We start from the raw sequence: 23,190 nt of genomic DNA, 5'->3' as shown, positions 1-23,190 counted from the left end.
AGAGAGAGAGAGAAAGAAAAAGATGTCGTAACCATCTAATGATCTACTCCCAAACATCCAAAGGTGCCCCAATGGCTACATGATTGCTATTGGTTCGATTCCATGGTTCGATTCCATCCTACCTATCACACTTCCATTCATGATTTCTGTTCATCCTTAACAGGCTGGATGTCTCTTAACTTTAGCATGGCATCCATCAAATCTTGCATCTATTCATCCACGAAAACATTGAGATGATTACATAGATAGAAATCACCACCATAGTAACAAATGAATAGGATGGAATTGGAAATAGGGTTGATTTTTAGGAAAGGTTGCCATTGTTTTAGCTTAACATGGATATATCAGCATTAAGTCATTCTATAGCTTTATCCATACAAAGTCAATAAGAAAAAGGGTGATCGTGAAGGTTGTCAACATCCATAAAGTATTATTGTGAAGTATCATCGTTGGTTCTCATGAATACACGGGGACATTCTCTGTTGAAATTCTAATTTTCATGTATCTCTCGAATGTAGTCATTGATGTCATAAGACCATAGCATTGATCCCATGCAAGTGCATGATGTGCTTGACACATTAAGGAGGTAAAATCTATTATTTGTGAACAAGACCAACCATTGTGGAGTATATTATTAATGAACCCACTTGCACTAGAGGATTCATGCATAGCCTAATGTTTCAAATATCTCATTACCTTAACTAATATACAATTGTTGAATTTAACCAAATATTGGTACATATGAAAGCCTCACTTCACCTTGCTAAAAGTTCAAATAGTAATTAATATATAAGCAAAATCGGCATACAATGTTATATTAATAAAAAATTATTTGATAATGAAGGGTCATGTTTGTGTTTATCCTTATCCAATTGCTTCCTTTTCTTTAGTGCCTTATTATGTATAATTTCTTAATGCTTATGTATGAGTCTTAGACTTGAAGTCATGCTTAAAAAAGTGCTTGTAGGTGCTATCGTTACCCAATTACTTCCTTTTCCTTAGTCACACGCCTAGGTGTGCTTCTTTTATTTGAAATCATGCTTTTGGAATCGTTGTTCTTTGTTTTAGTGGTAAGTGGGATTTGGTGCCTATAATCGTAAAGTTGGCTACTATAATAGCATGCATATATTAGTCTAGTGTTGATCCTTGCTATCATAATAATATATGTATCTTCTATCTAAAACCATGTTATTTGATGTCACCATATCATTTATTTATAGCCAAAGTCATGTTTGATCTTGAAATATTATAGACTACCTTTGTAGGTCATTGTCGAGTTTTTTTAATGCCACCATATCCTTTTCTTTAATTACTCCTGTGTATTATTGAGCTAATGTAGTTTATCTATGTAGGTTAAACTAGGACTAACCCTCATCAATGTTTTGGCACCACAATATTGTTTTGGTAATATTCATGTATGACTTTGGATTGTTATAGATTATCTTCATTGTTAATGTAGCATTGATCCTCATCACTTGTTTTGACATCAAATTATTGTTTTGGTAGTATTGTCATGAATGGCCTTGACATATTATAGATTATAATCATTATAAGCTTAACTAACATTAATCTTTGTCAAACTTTTTGATGCCTTTGTTTGAGTTGTTATAGATTACTTTCATAAGTCAATGTTGAGAATCAAACTCAACTTCCCTAGTGTGGGAACACACCTTAGTATACTCAAGTGTGTGAACACCCCACCTCCAAGTATAGTAACTAGTGTGTCATAGAAGTTTAAGGCTCTATGACACATATTTAGTAGATAATTAAGTCTCCACCTCTTTTGTAAGTAGTGGTTGTAGTAAGAGAACAAAGAGAGAAGGTGACTACGTAAGCACCTTCTCCTCCTCTTTGTAATGGTTGATTGGTTCATTCTTACTCCTTGTTAATAAGTTTTATTGTTTCCTGTAACGGTTCGGCGCGATAAGGTTGGTCATCCTCGCAAGGGAGAATCCTTCCTCATTCTTTGATCTCCAGTCAATGCTACGGGTCGAAGAAAATCACGTTCGAACGAGGAGCAATGTGCAAGCCGAACACATGCTTGTTGAGAGACAAGCTCAACATCGGCCGGATCGGTTGGGACCGATCGGTTAGGCCGAGTACATAAATCGGGAGGTCGTTAGGAAAGATATTCCGTGAGGAATATATTTGGGAGTTAGTGTAGGGGCTCTTGATGAGCATTGAAGTACTGTCAGTACTTCGGTCAGTCCTTCTAGGACTTGTATAAAAGTGCTCACTGAGCACGTCTTATGTACAGAGATTGAGTATTATTGTTGAATATAGTTTTTTGTGTTTCTCTCTTTGTCTCTCCCGCGTATATCGTGTAAGCCTAAGCTCTCCATTGAACCTGAGTTTCCTTCCTCTGTTCTGTCTTCATACTTGCTTCCACACGCTACTTTCTACATGGTATCAGAGTGCGAGGGTTGAGAACCTCTCTGCAGCCGACACAGCTTGACGAAGAAGAACAAGAAGAACGATGGATAGAGGCATGGCGAGATCGCTTCCAACAGAGAAGCTTGACAGAACCAACTACGCGTCTTGGTCCTACAAGATGCACCAGTACCTGCTCGGGCATGGCTACTGGAGTTATGTCGAAGGAGCTAATGACGCGGCACCCGAATCGACACACAAAGACTTCCCGTCGTGGGAGCAATCAGCGAGCAGGGTACTATACTGCTTCGCGTCGTGTGTGGGCGAACAACTATTGAGCTATGTTCGGGATGCAAAGACGCCGAAGGGTGCGTGGGAAAATCTGAAGAAGATTTTCGCCGCGAGCACCACAGCTAGGAAGCTGCAGCTCCGACAGGAGTTGAGCAACCTACGACAATGCGACTTGTCGGTGGCGGACTATACCTCGAAGATCAAGGATATCTGCAACTCCCTCGCCTCCATAGAGGTGAACATCGAGGAGAGCGAGATGGTCCAGATCTGTCTCAGAGGTTTGGCGTCGAAGTTCGGAGCGTTCCGAACGGCTGTGTGTACTCGGGAGAATACGCCGTCCTTTTTCGACTTACAGTCGATGCTCCTGGTAGAGGAGAACCACGCGGGTGCGTCGACGAGCACGCATACCGACAACAAGATGTTGTACACGGAGGGAGAAAGGCCCCGTGGTCGTGGCGGACGAGGCGAGTCGGCGCGCAATGGAGGCGGCCGACGTGATCAAGGAAGAAGGCACCGAAGTGATGCCGATAGCAACTCCGAACCCTCCGGAAACAGGGGGAGTCGAAGCGATGAGAACCGGCAAGGGAAGGCCATCGCGGAGTGCTGGTACTGTGGCAAGAAAGGCCACAGGGAAAGTGAGTGCTGGAAGAAGCGCGCTGATTCGGAGAGAACTGGTTCCGGGAACGGCTCTAGACATACCGACAAGGGAAATCGGCAGCGATCGCACTACGCTGAAGACTCCGGGAGAGCCGGAGAAGGGTCTGTCTTCGTGACGAGACACGAAGCAAACTCAATGAAACAGAGCACCCCGAGATCGGACGAGGTGTGGTACGTAGACTCCGGCGCGTCAAACCACATGACGAGCCATAAGGAGTGGTTCTCGTACCTTGAAAAACCGATACAACCTGGAGTAGTCGCAACAGGAGACGACACTCCGCATCCGATCGCGAATGTCGGAGAAGTTCCCCTTAGCCATGTGGGGCAGAAAGGGAAACTCAAGAACGTGCTGCACGTTCCGACAATCACAAAGAACTTGGTCTCGGTTGGACAGATCGTCGACCAAGGGATGGAGGTTCGGTTTACACACCTCGGGTGCTTCATTGAGGAAGAAGGCCATGTGATTGCGCAAGGGCGCAGAGACGGGAGGATGTTCATCCTCGACTCCACTGACGGCGGCACCGCAATGTTCGCGAAGGGACAAAAGACCGAGTCGGACATCGACTTGTGGCACAAGCGGATAGGCCACGTCAACCACCAGCGGCTTCAAGATCTGCAATCGAAACAGGCAGTGTTCGGATTGCCCAAGTTTAGTGGCCGAAAGGCACAAATTTGTGAAGCTTGCCAGCTCGGGAAGCAACACCGACTTCCTTTCCCCAACGAGCGAAACCGGAGCCGGAACAAGCTCGACCTTATACACTCCGATGTGTGGGGGCCGACACAAAACGCTAGTCTTGGCGGGAGCCGATATTTCGTCTCCTTCATCGACGACCACACGCGGCACACGTGGATCTACCTCATTGAGAGGAAGAGCAAAGTCTTCGACTGTTTCTGGGACCTCAAAGGGTTCGTGGAAGCCGAAACGGGACGAAAGTTCAAGTGCCTGCGGTCGGATGGCGGAAAAGAGTACTTTTCCGGTCAATTCAACGGTTACCTACAACAAATGGGAATTCGCCGCGAATTCAGTTGTAGATACACGCCGGAGCAGAATGGCGTGGCCGAGAGAAAGAATCGGTCGATTGTGGAAGTAGCACGGGCGATGCTGGAGGAGAAGAGCTTGCCCAAGTTCTACTGGGCCGAGGTGGTAAGGACCGCGGTATACATCCAAAACCGGATCGGAGATAAAGTGTCGGCGCACGTGCTATATTTCGGAACGAAGCCGAACTTGCGACACTTGAGGGTGTTCGGTAGCATTGCATATGTGCATGTACCGAAGGAGAAAAGGAGGAAGCTGGACGCAAAGGCCGAGAAGTGCATCTTGGTCGGTTACTCGGACGAGCAGAAGGGTTATAAGTGTTATAACCCTCGCACCAAACAAGCGCGTGTCAGCCGCGACATTGTGTTTGACGAGTCCGCGTCCTGGTACCTGCCCTCGACTCGGAACCCCGACTCCAATACGAGTTCTGACGATGAGGTCAGCGAGGCTGAGATGCCTCCGGATGAGCCAGAAATCAAGACCCGCGAAGAGAGTCCGATTTCACTCCGGTTAAGTGGACCAATTGGACGACTGAGTCGGTATGACCAGTCCGATGAAGAGCCGGCGAGTAGTGGAGACTCGGCCGTGCATTCCCCGCGCAGGAAGCCGAGGAGACGGCTTACGCGCAAAGAGAAAGGGAAGAAGAAGGTGTCGGATTCCGGCACGGAAAGGAACGAGTCAGACCGACGCGAGTCCGACTCCGAGAGAACCGGTGACAGGTCTTTAAAGATGAAGACCGCGTAGACCGAGAAGGCCTCGACATCGGCTAATGTGAGATTACGCCGATCTACCCGCTAGAAGAACCCAGTTGTGCGGTTCGGTTACAACGAGTACATGGCGCATCATTATGCGTACATGACCCGTGTAGCGGAAGTGCGTGAGCCGGAGAGCTACGCAGAAGCGGCTAAAGACGCGAATTGGCGCGCCGCGATGGAGGAAGAGATGCACGCTGTCGTGAAGAAAACCGCCCACAAGAGGAATCGGAGGAACAAGGCGTGGGAAACGGCTCTACGCACACACGCGCCCCAAGAAGTACCTAAGGACGAAGTAGGTACATACGAGGATCCTAGGTGGGTAGATTCGGTTGGTATGCAGTTAATGCCAAACGGCCTCTTGACGGGCTATAAAAGGGAAGAGGAAGAATAGAAGTGGGTATCTCGCGCGGAGAGGACGAAGTGCTGCCGAACCGATTTCGGAGCTTCTCTCTCACTCCTGCTTTCTCTGTCTTCTGCTCCATCGCGTACCAGTGCAGGTTTCGAGGAGGCTTGCGCTGTTCCGTGGAACGCCCCGAGTGCGTCCTGCAGCACCTCCGACCTGTTTTCCCTTCCTGTGCGTCGCGACATACAGGGGTCGGCATCTGTTCGCCGCCCTGTTCGTTTTCGTTAGTATCTATTCCGCGCCCCACCGTGGGTTGTAATACTTTAGTCTGTTATTTTCTTGCATTCATAAGTACATATCTTTCGTTGTTGCGTCCATCTGCGTCGGCGTTTATTTGTGATCTCTGTTTGTTGGGCCGTGTCCCTGTGCAATCGTCGGTTCTGCGCAATCGGATCTTCGGTTCTGTGTAATCGGGTCTCTCTCTCTTACTCCTCTCTCTCTTGCTCTTCGGTTCAAGACCCCCGTGGTCCCTCCTCCTTTCTACACGCAAGGGCGTAGTAACCCCGACATCTTGGTGAACCCGACGTGAAAGAGGCGGCAGAAGAGCAGAAGATGAGGGGGTCGGATCTCGCAGAGGCCATGGCTTCGGCCGTGGATCGGATTGTAAACGCGCGCGAGGGCACCGGTGCCCTCGACAGAGCTATTGAGGCGGTCGTCGGCACGATCGGCCGGTTCGATGGGAAGGATGCCACGAAGTATCTGGCGTCCTACGGTGCGGAAATGTTAATGCGGGACATTCCGGAAGACAGGCGTCTTGCCGGTTTTCCCCGAGTGGCGATGCCGAGCATCCATGCGGAGGTGCTCGAGGTGCGGGCGGAGAGCCGTACCTGGGAGGAGTTCGAAGGTCGGCTCCTGGAAAAATACGGACTGGACGACGCGCTCCGGCTTTCGAAGCGAAGCTTCATGGAGTGGGTGGAGTCTCCCGGGAAAGGAAGAAACGCGTCGGCACTCCTCCGGGAGTTCGAGGAGAACTTCGCGCGCCTTTCGGCGCTTGACAGGATGGTCCTGGATACAAGCCGGGTCCTGCTGTTCGTCAAATCGGTTGACGAGAGGGATCGGAGTCACGTGGGCGCCCTGCTAGAAACCGAAGACGGGCTGACAGCCGACTGGGCGGCGGTCAAGAGAGCCTGCGGCCGTTTCGACAAACGGCGAGAATGGGAGGATGACAGAGCAACCGGGTCGGGCTCAGTCGCGGCGAGGAAACTCGAGCCGGCGCAGCCGGTGCGAAGGGAAGAGACTCGGGAGTGGCTGGAATCCGGTTCAGCTACGACCGACGTGATCAGAGGCTCGACTGGAGGAGCTGCGTTGGAGGAACTGACGAGGGCGATAAAAGACCTCCAAATCGCACAAGCCCGCAGAGAAGGCGGAGGACCTGCTCGTGACCGACGGCCGGCGGCAGGGAACAGGTGCATGTGGTGCGACGGGGTCGGCCACATCCGAAAAGACTGCGGCGATTTCGCAGAGGCGCTGAGGAACCGGGTGGTGTACCTATGGGAAGGCCGGGTTCACGCCAACGACACGAGAAGGGCCCTAAACCGAAACGACGGGCGAGGCGGAATGAAGAGGTTGATGGAAGAGGCGGCGGCCCGACATGCGGAAACCGTCCACTACTCGGCGTCGGCCGGTATTCGAGTCGGGGGCAACGAGGCCCGAAGAGGAAGCAAAGCCGGATTCTGGCCGACGGTGCTGGAAGGCCTTGCCGATACGAGGATGAAGAGGGAGGAATCGGACCGTGCGGAGAAACGGGTACGGGAGATGACCGGGTGGAGCGACCCGGTCGAGGAGAAGACGGGCTTCGTGGAAGCCGCTTGCCGGAACTACGAGGCTCTGGTAGAAGAGAAGCGGGTGGGGAAACCCGGGACGACCGGGCCCTCACAACGATACGAGACCCGGTCCGGGCCACGACGGGACGAAGCCGGCGGGGCCGGTACGCAAGATAAACCCCAGAAGGGCGGGTACCGTCTGGGGACGGAGATAGAAAGAACCACGGACTTACGAAAGGTCCTGGAGGAACGGATCCTCGACAGCAAGGTGGAGCTGTCGCTACGGGAGGTGCTCGGAATCGCGAAGAAAGAGTTCCACGACTCCATCGTGGACTTGGTCAAGCGGAAGAGGCTGTCGACGGAGGAGGAACCGGAAAGACCGGTAGAGGTGCGGACGGCGCACCTGGACGACATGGCGCTGGAAGACGAGTGGGCGGAGAGCCACTATTCGCGGCCACACTGGGCCCGAGCGACCACGGAAACCCCGGTAAAGATCGGCGATGTCCAGGAACCGGTAGTAGCTTTGGTGGACCACGGATCGGAAATCAACCTGATGTCCATGGACTTCTATAAGAAGGGCAAATGGCCGATCAACACCAAGCACGGGTGGAAGATAAGGGCGGCGACGCGCACCACCGAGGAACTTCACGGGGCCTGCCCGAATGTACGGGTCAAGATCGGCGATGTCGAGATAGACCAGCACTTCTTCGTGCAGGAGTCGTCATCGCACCCCGTCATACTGGGAGAGCCGTACATCACGGCGGCTCGAATGGAGACCAAGGTGCTGGACAACGGTTCGGCCTATGCGCGGGTCAAGAGCCAGGACGGGCGCCATTCGGTCCAGTTTTTGACGGTTAGGCCGAACCACGAGCGTAACCGCGACTCCCTCGGTTCCGATAACCGAGAGGATTTTTAGAGAGGGCTGCCAAGGCGTGGGGCCGCGACAGTCCGGACACCCCGGGAAACCCCCACACCTGTACGATAAAACCGAAGGAACCTTGTACCATAGGTAGGGGATTTTTGTTCTCCGACAGCGGAGCGTGTACGATAGTCGGCATCGGCGGCCGAGAGAAGACAAAGGCGGAGGGGAGACTTCGAGCGTGCGGAGTTCTCGGCCCTGACGAGGAAATCAACGGAGCCGTGGAGGCGGTCTCATTCGACGACACCTTGGGAATGCTGGGAAAGGTAGTCGAAGAAGGCCTTAACGAAGACCGGACGATACCGGTGTGTTCCGAGGAGATGTACGAAGTCATCGCGGACTTCGGTCGAGGGCTCGAGTCAGTTCGGACGGCCCGCGTAAGCACCAAGTACAAGACTGTGGACCGGAAGGTAAGGCCAGTCGCGGCACCCTTACCGGAGGACAGCGCGTCGAGAATCAAAGGGGTTGCATCGGACCCTAGTCTACGAGATCCGGCCTGCATAGGGCACACCTTCACCGACGAGACGCTCCGAGAGCTCAAAATCGGTGGGGGCGGGTTCCTACTGCCGGCGGAGGAAGACCGGTTTCGGAGACTGCTCGGAAGGCACGGGAAAGCCTTCGCATTCTCGCCGGAGGAAATCGGGTGCGTTGACCCGACGATCGTGGAGCCGATGGTGATATTCACGGTACCGCATGTACCATGGAACCTCAAGCCAATCCCGGTTCCGAGAGCTCACATCCCGAAGTTGATGGAGCTGCTGAGGCAGAAAGTTGATATGGGAATTCTCGAGCCGTCGAGCGCCCCATATTCGAATCGATGGTTTACCGTACCGAAGAAAAACGGTTCGTTGCGCTTCATCCAGGACCTGCAGCCGGTCAATCGAGTGACCATTCGGAACGCAGGGATCGGACCGACCGTAGACGAGTTCGCGGAGGCCTTCGCCGGAAGGTCAATTTACTCGGTCGGGGATCTATACTCAGGGTACGACCAGTTCCAGCTAGCCGTGGAGAGCAGAGACATTACGACGATGCGAACTCCCCTCGGCCTAGTTCGGATGTGTACACTGCCGCAAGGAGGGACCAACTCGGTGGCCCACATGGTGAATGCGATGAACAAGGTTCTGAGGGACTGTATCCCGGACATCACCATGCCGTTTCTGGACGACATCCCGATCAAGGGATGCCCGGTAGAAGAGAAGGACGAGACGATCGGGCCGGACGGATGCCGGCGATTCGTGGCGACGCACATCGACGACTGCGAGAAGGTGCTGCGAAGGCTAGAGGATGCGAGACTCACCTTCTCCGGGGAGAAGTCGGCCTTCGGGCAGTCAGAAATCATGGTGGTCGGACACCTGTGCGGACCGTATGGCCGGAAACCGTCTCCGGCAAAGGTAGAAGCCATCTCCGCGATGAAGCCCGACTGCAGCTCGGTCACGGAAGTACGGAGATTCCTGGGGGCATGCGCGTTCTACCACATATGGATCCCGCATTACGCACACGTCGCGGAGCCACTGTACGGGTTGCTGAAAAAGGGGCGAAGGTTCGAATGGCTAGACGAGCACGCGGAATCGGTCCGGAAGCTGAAAGAGGCCCTTGCAGCGGCACCGGCACTCCGGAAGGCGGTATACGGGAAGGGTACCCCGGTATTCATAACGGTGGATACCAGTCCGACCGGGATCGGATGGGTCGTGAACCAGGAAGACGAGGACGGCAATCGGTTTCCGATCCGATTCGGCGCGAAAGTCCTCAGTGAACGGCAGCGAGGATACGCCCAGGTTAAACGCGAACTCTGGGGTATTGTTTCGGCGGTCAAGGCCGACAAAGACTACCTGATAGGGACAGAAGTGATCATCGAGACGGATTGCCTGCCGATTCTCGGTATGGTTTCCGGATGCGCGACTCCGGACCTGGCGATGCTCAGGTGGATAGCGTACATCAAGTCCCTGGACCCGGAAATACGACACATTTCCGGGAAAGACAACGCCATGGCCGACATGCTTTCGAGGGCGAGGTTCGACGACGAGGGCGGCATGGTTTCGGAAGACGAAGAAGTCGGCGTGGATTTCTTCGAGGCGGCACACATAACGACCGACGGAATGAGCACTCCGGCGCTTAACGAGTTCGACGCGAGCAAGTACGACGGGGAGTGGCTGCAGATCGGCGGGTTTTTGAAGACAATGACGCCTGATGCGTCATGGACGAAGGACGAGGCCAACCGGATCCGGAAGAAAGCATATCGATTCTTTCTCCGGGATGGCTACCTATGGAAGCACCCGAAGAAGAGGGACGGCGCTCCGCTCCGGGTGGTGGCGATGAAGGAAGAACAGGAGGAGCTGCTGACGGCCTACCACGACAGCCCTTGGGCTGGACACCGTGGAACGTGGGCGACATTTGAGAAGCTGAAGGGGAAGTACTGGTGGTCGGGATTGTACCGGGACGTGCATCGGTTCGTGTCGACTTGCGAGAGTTGTCAGATGCACTCGATAGTCCGACACCGGGATGGGCTTCGCCCTACGTACCCTCCGACTATCCACTTCAAATGGATGGTAGATCTAGTGACGATGCCGATGGGGGTAGGACAGATGCGGTATCTGGTCCTAGCGCGGGAAGACCTGACGAACCAGGTGGAAGGCCGAGCCCTTCAGAACAAGACGACCGCGGCCGTGTGTCGGTTCCTGATCGAGGACGTGATATGCCGGTACGGGTGCGTCGGGAAGATCGTGGCTGACCGGGGGGAGTTGGACACCGAGGAGGCCGCGGAGCTGTTCGATCGGCTGGGAGTCAAACTCTCGCTCACCACTGCGTACAACCCGGAGGCGAATGGAAAGGTGGAGCGCGGACACGGGCCGATCGTTAAAGCGCTGGTTCGGGCATGCGGGGGCCAAGTCGGTAACTGGCCGCGACTTCTACCTTATGCTTTGTGGGCCGACCGGACTACGCACAGTTCGGTAACCGGGTACATGCCGACAGAGCTCATGTTCGGCCAGAAGCCGATCATGCCGGTGGAACAAACAATCTCCTCATGGGCGACGGTCGACTGGAGGGACGAGATGAGCCGGGAGGACTTGTTGGCAGCGCGTATACGACAACTCGAACGGAGACCGGAGGACGTGGAGACGGCTGCAGAAAGGATCCGAGTGGCGAGGATAAAGAACAAGGCCAGGTTCGACCGAACGCACCGACTCCGACCGAAGAGGATCGAACAAGGTGACTGGGTGCTCGTCTACGACAGTAGCCTCGACAACCAGCACCGATCAACGCGGAAGTTCGCACGGAGATGGTTCGGGCCGTACACGGTACAGAGCGCCAACGACAACGGGACGTATCATCTGGCGGAGCTCGACGGTACGAGAATAGCGATACCCGTGGCCGGGAAGAGGATCAAAGCTTTCAAGAAGCGGCACGACGACGAACCCGACCCGATTCTCCTGGACAGCAGCGACGACCGATCCGAGGCCGAGGAAGGGCCGGCAGGCGAAGAGTAAAGGCGGGCCGGTTTTCTCCGTGCCAACTTATTTTGGCGCATGCCGGTGGATGCGCGGTTAGGTGGGGGCGGATGTCGTGAAGAAAACCGCCCACAAGAGGAATCGGAGGAACAAGGCGTGGGAAACGGCTCTACGCACACACGCGCCCCAAGAAGTACCTAAGGACGAAGTAGGTACATACGAGGATCCTAGGTGGGTAGATTCGGTTGGTATGCAGTTAATGCCAAACGGCCTCTTGACGGGCTATAAAAGGGAAGAGGAAGAATAGAAGTGGGTATCTCGCGCGGAGAGGACGAAGTGCTGCCGAACCGATTTCGGAGCTTCTCTCTCACTCCTGCTTTCTCTGTCTTCTGCTCCATCGCGTACCAGTGCAGGTTTCGAGGAGGCTTGCGCTGTTCCGTGGAACGCCCCGAGTGCGTCCTGCAGCACCTCCGACCTGTTTTCCCTTCCTGTGCGTCGCGACATACAGGGGTCGGCATCTGTTCGCCGCCCTGTTCGGTTTCGTTAGTATCTATTCCGCGCCCCACCGTGGGTTGTAATACTTTAGTCTGTTATTTTCTTGCATTCATAAGTACATATCTTTCGTTGTTGCGTCCATCTGCGTCGGCGTTTATTTGTGATCTCTGTTTGTTGGGCCGTGTCCCTGTGCAATCGTCGGTTCTGCGCAATCGGATCTTCGGTTCTGTGTAATCGGGTCTCTCTCTCTTACTCCTCTCTCTCTTGCTCTTCGGTTCAAGACCCCCGTGGTCCCTCCTCCTTTCTACACGCAAGGGCGTAGTAACCCCGACAACGCATTGGCGGAGAACGAGACCTGGGACCTGGTTGACGCACCGAAGGGTGTGAAGCCGATGGGTGTAGGTGGGTGTACAAGGTCAAGTACAACACCGATGGCTCGATCAACCGGTACAAGGCTCGGCTAGTGGCAAAGGGCTACGTGCAGAAACACGGCATCGACTACGATGAGACGTTTGCGCCGGTCGCAAAAATGACGATCGTTCGTGTTTTGCTCGCAGTAGCCGCGGCCAAGGGGTGGCACTTACATCAGATGGATGTAAAGAATGCGTTCCTGCAAGGTGACCTTGAGGAACAGGTGTACATGGTATAACCCCCCGGTTTTCACTCCGGAACGAACTCCTCGGCAGTATGCCGACTGAAGAAGTCCCTTTATGGACTGAAGCAAGCCCCGCGTGCCTGGAACGCAAAGATCACGCAACAACTGCGTCGGATGGGCTTAGTCACGTCAAAATCTGACTCTTCCCTGTTCATCCGGAAAGGTTGACTCGGACCGGTTAGTATTTTACTGTATGTTAATGACTTGGTCATCACCGGCGCCGACCTCGGTGAAATCGACCGCATGAAGCTCCAGCTTGCGGCATCGTTCGACATGAAGGATCTGGGGGACCTTCATTACTTCCTCGGGATCGAAGTGATCCGTACCCCCGAAGGCATATTGATCAGCCAACGTCATTACGTGCTGAGTATGCTCTTTAAACTCGGGATGGCCGATTGTAAGTCTATCTCGACTCCTCTGGACAGAACCGTCAAGTTTCGTCCCGATACGGGAAAGGTATGCGACCCGACGAGGTTCTGACAAATTGTCGGAAGCCTTATATACTTGACCATCACCCGACTCGACCTCAGTTATCCGGTCGGGGTGATCAGTCAGTTCATGGCGCAACCTACCGAGGAGCACCTTCAGTGTGCGCAACGCATACTTCGGTATGTCAATGGCACTAAGGACCGGGGACTGCTATATCGGACCGGTGCAGCTGCGCAGTTAGTCGGCTACACCGATGCTGATTGGGCTAGCAGCGCCGCCGATCGCCGATCCACGTCTGGATACGCGTTCTCCCTTGGGAGTGCCGCGATCGCGTGGAGCAGTAAGAAGCAGCCGACAGTTGCACTGTCGAGCACCGAAGCTGAGTACCGAGGAGCGGCTGTCGCGACATGCGAAGCCATATGGTTGAAGCGGCTACTTAAGGACCTGCAAGAGGAGGTGTCCGATCCAACGACGATCTACTGCAACAACCTCAGCAGCATCCAACTTGCGAAGAACCCCGTCTTTCACGCACGGACCAAGCACATTGAGGTGCATTACCATTTCTTCCGTGAGCGTGTCCTTTCCGGTGAAGTCGAACTTCAGTACGTTCCGACGGATCGGCAGACTGCCGACATCTTCACAAAGCCTCTTGGTCTGGACAAGTTGCGGCAATTCTCAGGTGCGCTCGGGTTGCGTCACCTCGACGTGCCGAACTTGAGGGGGAGAACAGTCCCGAACGACCAAGCAAGGCAGCAGGAAAGGAGCGGTGACCATGACACTGAGTCAGTTGACTCGTTTGTTGACTCGGTTGAAGACGGATCGGCTGAAGAAGCCGAGGGCGACTTCGGATCGGCTGATGAAGCCGAGGGCGGACCCGTGGAAAAGTTCGGAAGAGGACAGAAGGGGAGCAACCGAAGGAGAGAGCCGAAGCCAACCACGCATGGGGAAGATGACGCCATCGAGGGCGAGAAGACCGAAGACGAGTTGGAGACAGCCAACTCGGACGAGAGCGAAAACCGATCGGAGGTAGCCGAGTCGGTTCGGATGTTTGATTCAGACACGCTGAATCAACCGAGGCCCAAGCGGAAGAAAAGGCAGCAGAAGAAGCGTCAACACTGCAACAACAGAAGAGCTGATGAGGGCCACATGAGCAGACAAGCCGACCGGAAGGGTCGAAGCGCGCTGTCGTGAAGAAAACCGCCCACAAGAGAAATCGGAGGAACAAGGCGTGGGGAAACGGCTCTACACGCACACACGCGCCAAGAAGTACCTAAGGGCGAAGTAGGTACATACGAGGATCCTAGGTGGGTAGATTCGGTTGGTATGCAGTTAATGCCAAACGGCCTCTTGACGGGCTATAAAAGAAAGAGGAAGAATAGAAGTGGGATATCTCGCGCGGAGAGGACGAAGTGCTGCCGAACCGATTTCGGAGCTTCTCTCTCACTCCTGCTTTCTCTGTCTTCTGCTCCATCGCGTACCTGTGCAGGTTTCGAGGAGGCTTGCGCTGTTCCGTGGAACGCCCCGAGTGCGTCCTGCAGCACCTCCGACCTGTTTTCCCTTCCTGTGCGTCGCGACATACAGGGGTCGGCATCTGTTCGCCGCCCTGTTCGTTTTCGTTAGTATCTATTTCGTGCCCCACCGTGGGTTGTAATACTTTAGTCTGTTATTTTCTTGCATTCATAAGTACATATCTTTCGTTGTTGCGTCCATCTGCGTCGGCGTTTATTTGTGATCTCTGTTTGTTGGGCCGTGTCCCTGTGCAATCGTCGGTTCTGCGCAATCGGATCTTCGGTTCTGTGTAATCGGGTCTCTCTCTCTCTTACTCCTCTCTCTCTTGCTCTTCGGTTCAAGACCCCCGTGGTCCCTCCTCCTTTCTACACGCAAGGGCGTAGCAACCCCGACATCTTGGTGAACCCGACGTGAAAGAGGCGGCAGAAGAGCAGAAGATGAGGGGGTCGGATCTCGCAGAGGCCATGGCTTCGGCCGTGGATCGGATTGTAAACGCGCGCGAGGGCACCGGTGCCCTCGACAGAGCTATTGAGGCGGTCGTCGGCACGATCGGCCGGTTCGATGGGAAGGATGCCACGAAGTATCTGGCGTCCTACGGTGCGGAAATGTTAATGCGGGACATTCCGGAAGACAGGCGTCTTGCCGGTTTTCCCCGAGTGGCGATGCCGAGCATCCATGCGGAGGTGCTCGAGGTGCGGGCGGAGAGCCGTACCTGGGAGGAGTTCGAAGGTCGGCTCCTGGAAAAATACGGACTGGACGACGCGCTCCGGCTTTCGAAGCGAAGCTTCATGGAGTGGGTGGAGTCTCCCGGGAAAGGAAGAAACGCGTCGGCACTCCTCCGGGAGTTCGAGGAGAACTTCGCGCGCCTTTCGGCGCTTGACAGGATGGTCCTGGATACAAGCCGGGTCCTGCTGTTCGTCAAATCGGTTGACGAGAGGGATCGGAGTCACGTGGGCGCCCTGCTAGAAACCGAAGACGGGCTGACAGCCGACTGGGCGGCGGTCAAGAGAGCCTGCGGCCGTTTCGACAAACGGCGAGAATGGGAGGATGACAGAGCAACCGGGTCGGGCTCAGTCGCGGCGAGGAAACTCGAGCCGGCGCAGCCGGTGCGAAGGGAAGAGACTCGGGAGTGGCTGGAATCCGGTTCAGCTACGACCGACGTGATCAGAGGCTCGACTGGAGGAGCTGCGTTGGAGGAACTGACGAGGGCGATAAAAGACCTCCAAATCGCACAAGCCCGCAGAGAAGGCGGAGGACCTGCTCGTGACCGACGGCCGGCGGCAGGGAACAGGTGCATGTGGTGCGACGGGGTCGGCCACATCCGAAAAGACTGCGGCGATTTCGCAGAGGCGCTGAGGAACCGGGTGGTGTACCTATGGGAAGGCCGGGTTCACGCCAACGACACGAGAAGGGCCCTAAACCGAAACGACGGGCGAGGCGGAATGAAGAGGTTGATGGAAGAGGCGGCGGCCCGACATGCGGAAACCGTCCACTACTCGGCGTCGGCCGGTATTCGAGTCGGGGGCAACGAGGCCCGAAGAGGAAGCAAAGCCGGATTCTGGCCGACGGTGCTGGAAGGCCTTGCCGATACGAGGATGAAGAGGGAGGAATCGGACCGTGCGGAGAAACGGGTACGGGAGATGACCGGGTGGAGCGACCCGGTCGAGGAGAAGACGGGCTTCGTGGAAGCCGCTTGCCGGAACTACGAGGCTCTGGTAGAAGAGAAGCGGGTGGGGAAACCCGGGACGACCGGGCCCTCACAACGATACGAGACCCGGTCCGGGCCACGACGGGACGAAGCCGGCGGGGCCGGTACGCAAGATAAACCCCAGAAGGGCGGGTACCGTCTGGGGACGGAGATAGAAAGAACCACGGACTTACGAAAGGTCCTGGAGGAACGGATCCTCGACAGCAAGGTGGAGCTGTCGCTACGGGAGGTGCTCGGAATCGCGAAGAAAGAGTTCCACGACTCCATCGTGGACTTGGTCAAGCGGAAGAGGCTGTCGACGGAGGAGGAACCGGAAAGACCGGTAGAGGTGCGGACGGCGCACCTGGACGACATGGCGCTGGAAGACGAGTGGGCGGAGAGCCACTATTCGCGGCCACACTGGGCCCGAGCGACCACGGAAACCCCGGTAAAGATCGGCGATGTCCAGGAACCGGTAGTAGCTTTGGTGGACCACGGATCGGAAATCAACCTGATGTCCATGGACTTCTATAAGAAGGGCAAATGGCCGATCAACACCAAGCACGGGTGGAAGATAAGGGCGGCGACGCGCGCCACCGAGGAACTTCACGGGGCCTGCCCGAATGTACGGGTCAAGATCGGCGATGTCGAGATAGACCAGCACTTCTTCGTGCAGGAGTCGTCATCGCACCCCGTCATACTGGGAGAGCCGTACATCACGGCGGCTCGAATGGAGACCAAGGTGCTGGACAACGGTTCGGCCTATGCGCGGGTCAAGAGCCAGGACGGGCGCCATTCGGTCCAGTTTTTGACGGTTAGGCCGAACCACGAGCGTAACCGCGACTCCCTCGGTTCCGATAACCGAGAGGATTTTTAGAGAGGGCTGCCAAGGCGTGGGGCCGCGACAGTCCGGACACCCCGGGAAAACCCCACACCTGTACGATAAAACCGAAGGAACCTTGTACCATAGGTAGGGGATTTTTGTTCTCCGACAGCGGAGCGTGTACGATAGTCGGCATCGGCGGCCGAGAGAAGACGAAGGCGGAGGGGAGACTTCGAGCGTGCGGAGTTCTCGGCCCGGACGAGGAAATCAACGGAGCCGTGGAGGCGGTCTCATTCGACGACACCTTGGGAATGCTGGGAAAGGTAGTCGAAGAAGGCCTTAACGAAGACCGGACGATACCGGTGTGTTCCGAGGAGATGTACGAAGTCATCGCGGACTTCGGTCGAGGGCTCGAGTCAGTTCGGACGGCCCACGTAAGCACCAAGTACAAGACTGTGGACCGGAAGGTAAGGCCAGTCGCGGCACCCCTACCGGAGGACAGCGCGACGAGAATCAAAGGGGTTGCATCGGACCCTAGTCTACGAGATCCGGCCTGCATAGGACACACCTTCACCGACGAGACGCTCCGAGAGCTCAAAATCGGTGGGGGCGGGTTCCTACTGCCGGCGGAGGAAGATCGGTTTCGGAGAATGCTCGGAAGGCACGGGAAAGCCTTCGCATTCTCGCCGGAGGAAATCGGATGCGTTGACCCGACGATCGTGGAGCCGATGGTGATATTCACGGTACTGCATGTACCATGGAATCTCAAGCCAATCCCGGTTCCGAGAGCTCACATCCCGAAGTTGATGGAGCTGCTGAGGCAGAAAGTTGATATGGGAATTCTCGAGCCGTCGAGCGCCCCATATTCGAATCGATGGTTTACCGTACCGAAGAAAAACGGTTCGTTGCGCTTCATCCAGGACCTGCAGCCGGTCAATCGAGTGACCATTCGGAACGCAGGGATCGGACCGACCGTAGACGAGTTCGCGGAGGCCTTCGCCGGAAGGTCAATTTACTCGGTCGGGGATCTATACTCAGGGTACGACCAGTTCCAGCTAGCCGTGGAGAGCAGAGACATTACGACGATGCGAACTCCCCTCGGCCTAGTTCGGATGTGTACACTGCCGCAAGGAGGGACCAACTCGGTGGCCCACATGGTGAATGCGATGAACAAGGTTCTGAGGGACTGTATCCCGGACATCACCATGCCGTTTCTGGACGACATCCCGATCAAGGGATGCCCGGTAGAAGAGAAGGACGAGACGATCGGGCCGGACGGATGCCGGCGATTCGTGGCGACGCACATCGACGACTGCGAGAAGGTGCTGCGAAGGCTAGAGGATGCGAGACTCACCTTCTCGGGGGAGAAGTCAGCATTCGGGCAGTCGGAAATCATGGTGGTCGGACACCTGTGCGGACCGTATGGCCGGAAACCGTCTCCGGCAAAGGTAGAAGCCATCTCCGCGATGAAGCCCGACTGCAGCTCGGTCACGGAAGTACGGAGATTCCTGGGGGCATGCGCGTTCTACCACATATGGATCCCGCATTACGCACACGTCGCGGAGCCACTGTACGGGTTGCTGAAAAAGGGGCGAAGGTTCGAATGGCTAGACGAGCACGCGGAATCGGTCCGGAAGCTGAAAGAGGCCCTTGCAGCGGCACCGGCACTCCGGAAGGCGGTATACGGGAAGGGTACCCCGGTATTCATAACGGTGGATACCAGTCCGACCGGGATCGGATGGGTCGTGAACCAGGAAGACGAGGACGGCAATCGGTTTCCGATCCGATTCGGCGCGAAAGTCCTCAGTGAACGGCAGCGAGGATACGCCCAGGTTAAACGCGAACTCTGGGGTATTGTTTCGGCGGTTAAGGCCGACAAAGACTACCTGATAGGGACAGCAGTGATCATCGAGACGGATTGCCTGCCGATCCTCGGTATGGTTTCCGGATGCGCGACTCCGGACCTGGCGATGCTCAGGTGGATAGCGTACATCAAGTCCCTGGACCCGGAAATACGACACATTTCCGGGAAAGACAACGCCATGGCCGACATGCTTTCGAGGGCGAGGTTCGACGACGAGGACGGCATGGTTTCGGAAGACGAAGAAGTCGGCGTGGATTTCTTCGAGGCGGCATACATAACGACCGACGGGATGAGCACTCCGGCGCTTAACGAGTTCGACGCGAGCAAGTACGACGGGGAGTGGCTGCAGATCGACGGGTTTTTGAAGACAATGACGCCTGATGCGTCATGGACGAAGGACGAGGCCAACCGGATTCGGAAGAAAGCATATCGATTCTTTCTCCGGGATGGCTACCTATGGAAGCACCCGAAGAAGAGGGACGGCGCTCCGCTCCGGGTGGTGGCGATGAAGGAAGAACAGGAGGAGCTGCTGACGGCCTACCACGACAGCCCTTGGGCTGGACACCGTGGAACGTGGGCGACATTTGAGAAGCTGAAGGGGAAGTACTGGTGGCCGGGATTGTACCGGGACGTGCATCGGTTCGTGTCGACTTGCGAGAGTTGTCAGATGCACTCGATAGTCCGACACCGGGATGGGCTTCGCCCTACGTACCCTCCGACTATCCACTTCAAATGGATGGTAGATCTAGTGACGATGCCGATGGGGGTAGGACAGATGCGGTACCTGGTCCTAGCGCGGGAAGACCTGACGAACCAGGTGGAAGGCCGAGCCCTTCAGAACAAGACGACCGCGGCCGTGTGTCGGTTCCTGATCGAGGACGTGATATGCCGGTACGGGTGCGTCGGGAAGATCGTGGCTGACCGGGGGGAGTTGGACGCCGAGGAAGCCGCGGAGCTGTTCGATCGGCTGGGAGTCAAACTCTCGCTCACCACTGCGTACAACCCGGAGGCGAATGGAAAGGTGGAGCGCGGACACGGGCCGATCGTTAAGGCGCTGGTTCGGGCATGCGGAGGCCAAGTCGGTAACTGGCCGCGACTTCTACCTTATGCTTTGTGGGCCGACCGGACTACGCACAGTTCGGTAACCGGGTACATGCCGACAGAGCTCATGTTCGGCCAGAAGCCGATCATGCCGGTGGAACAAACAATCTCCTCATGGGCGACGGTCGACTGGAGGGACGAGATGAGCCGGGAGGAGTTGTTGGCAGCGCGTATACGACAACTCGAACGGAGACCGGAGGACGTGGAGACGGCTGCAGAAAGGATCCGAGTGGCGAGGATAAAGAACAAAGCCAGGTTCGACCGAACGCACCGACTCCGACCGAAGAAGATCGAAGAAGGTGACTGGGTGCTCGTCTACGACAGCAGCCTCGACAACCAGCACCGAGCAACGCGGAAGTTCGCACGGAGATGGTTCGGGCCGTACACGGTACAGAGCGCCAACGAAAACGGGACGTATCATCTGGCGGAACTCGACGGTACGGGAATAGCAGTACCCGTGGCCGGGAAGAGGATCAAAGCTTTCAAGAAGCGGCACGACGACGAACCCGACCCGATTCTCCTGGACAGCAGCGACGACCGATCCGAGGCCGAGGGAGGGCCGGCAGGCGAAGAGTAAAGGCGGGCCGGTTTTCTCCGTGCCAACTTAATTTGGCGCATGCCGGTGGATGCGCGGTTAGGTGGGGGCGGATGTCGTGAAGAAAACCGCCCACAAGAGAAATCGGAGGAACAAGGCGTGGGGAAACGGCTCTACACGCACACACGCGCCAAGAAGTACCTAAGGGCGAAGTAGGTACATACGAGGATCCTAGGTGGGTAGATTCGGTTGGTATGCAGTTAATGCCAAACGGCCTCTTGACGGGCTATAAAAGAAAGAGGAAGAATAGAAGTGGGATATCTCGCGCGGAGAGGACGAAGTGCTGCCGAACCGATTTCGGAGCTTCTCTCTCACTCCTGCTTTCTCTGTCTTCTGCTCCATCGCGTACCTGTGCAGGTTTCGAGGAGGCTTGCGCTGTTCCGTGGAACGCCCCGAGTGCGTCCTGCAGCACCTCCGACCTGTTTTCCCTTCCTGTGCGTCGCGACATACAGGGGTCGGCATCTGTTCGCCGCCCTGTTCGTTTTCGTTAGTATCTATTTCGTGCCCCACCGTGGGTTGTAATACTTTAGTCTGTTATTTTCTTGCATTCATAAGTACATATCTTTCGTTGTTGCGTCCATCTGCGTCGGCGTTTATTTGTGATCTCTGTTTGTTGGGCCGTGTCCCTGTGCAATCGTCGGTTCTGCGCAATCGGATCTTCGGTTCTGTGTAATCGGGTCTCTCTCTCTCTTACTCCTCTCTCTCTTGCTCTTCGGTTCAAGACCCCCGTGGTCCCTCCTCCTTTCTACACGCAAGGGCGTAGCAACCCCGACAGCGCGGAGTCGAACAGGTCGAGGAGCGTGAGCGAGGCGAGAAGCCAGGAGGAACCGGTGCTGTGAAGATCCCGAAGAGCCTCAAGTTGAGCTTGAGGGGGAGTGTTGAGAGACAAGCTCAACATCGGCCGGATCGGCTGAAGAATGTTACCGGCCGACAAAGGAGTTCAGAGTGGGAAACGGAGAGTTAGTTAAGTAGTAGGAATGTGGTTGTAATTAAGCTATGAGTGTGGACGGACGGACCGGAACGGTATGCCGTTCCGGATCCGGACCGATCCCGAACAGGTGTGGATGGCACCATTTTGTAATACAGACCGGAAACCTATTTAAAGGCCCGGATACACTGTAATCAGGAGCGGTTAATTAATGAAAGCTTAAGCGTTGTTATCTCTCTGTGTTAATTGCCGTTCTGTCTTAATTGTTATATCTTACGCATGTGTTATGAAAGACGATCATAATAAGTAACTTAATCAAGTAGGATTAAGCGTTGAAGTCTAATCTGGTTGCCGTAACACCCTTTGGGGAAGTGTCTTCCGTAGACACCCTGTGTTAGGCCATTGTCCGGCCCTAAGAGTTAACACAGTTTTTGGCGACCACGATTCCTGTTTTTGCAGCGAACGACAGCACAGATGGATGTCTAGATCAACGCACAACCTGGTTACAGATCAAACTTGACGCCTTGCCGAAAGGCAAAGGAGACGCGAGGCTTTCCAGCAAGCGGCGCAGGAAATTAGAACGGATCGCTCATTTTCCAACGTAATCCGGAGAGTAGTGGAGGACTCCCTCTGGTTACAGCAAACATCGCACCCGGACGACGACAACAGCCTAAGCAGCCTCCGGGAAACCGAATCCCTTATCCACGCGTTGGCAAACGGAGAAGGCGAAGCAGAAGCCTTTTTAGCATATGAATCGGACTCCAAAGGGGAATTCAGCGTGCACACGAACTACCGTAGCAGCAACGAAACCTCGGGCAGACCGGAGGACGAAGGATCGGATACCTTACCGACACTGGAACCGGAAGTGCTAACGCGGGAACCCCCGGAACCAGTAGAGGAAGAGCGACCTCTGACACCGGAAGTCGAAGAGGAGAGGCCTCCGTCACCAAAGGAAGAGGAAAAACAACCGACGCCGGAAAAAATTCTGGAACGAGCACCAACACTACCAGCCTGCGCACCGATACCGGACGACGACATGCCGTTCCAGTACTCCAAGTATAGAGATGATCCGGACGCGGAAGCTCATGTGCACGCCTTTGAACAGACATGGGAAGCCAACCATGTGTCCCAGCGATTGACCCCGGAGGAAGAAGAACGCTCTAAGATAGCGGAATTTGGCGTCACATTGGAGGGACCGGCAGCAAGATGGCGCCGGACGCAGGACCCGTCTACCATCAACACTTTTGCAGATTTAAAGCTAAATTCTTGCATTTTTTTCAAAAGGAGGTGGATCAGACCATAATGGTAGGCTTATTTTATACCATCCGGCAAGAGGCAGGGGAGAGCATTCCCCAATTTGTCATCCAGTTTCAATGGATGCATAGTCAGCTTGCTCGCGCACCCCTGGAGGAGGAATTACGGACTATATTCCTAAACGCGCTCCGGGAACCCCTACGCACGGTT

The sequence above is a fragment of the Azolla caroliniana genome, unplaced genomic scaffold (genome assembly GCF_043228905.1).
Source record: "Azolla caroliniana isolate FFs.n. ecotype wild unplaced genomic scaffold, voAzoCaro1.0.p SCAF_11, whole genome shotgun sequence".
Lineage (NCBI taxonomy): Eukaryota > Viridiplantae > Streptophyta > Polypodiopsida > Salviniales > Salviniaceae > Azolla > Azolla caroliniana.
The sequence above is the reverse complement of the archived record's forward strand: the minus strand, read 5'-3'. Positions refer to the sequence as shown.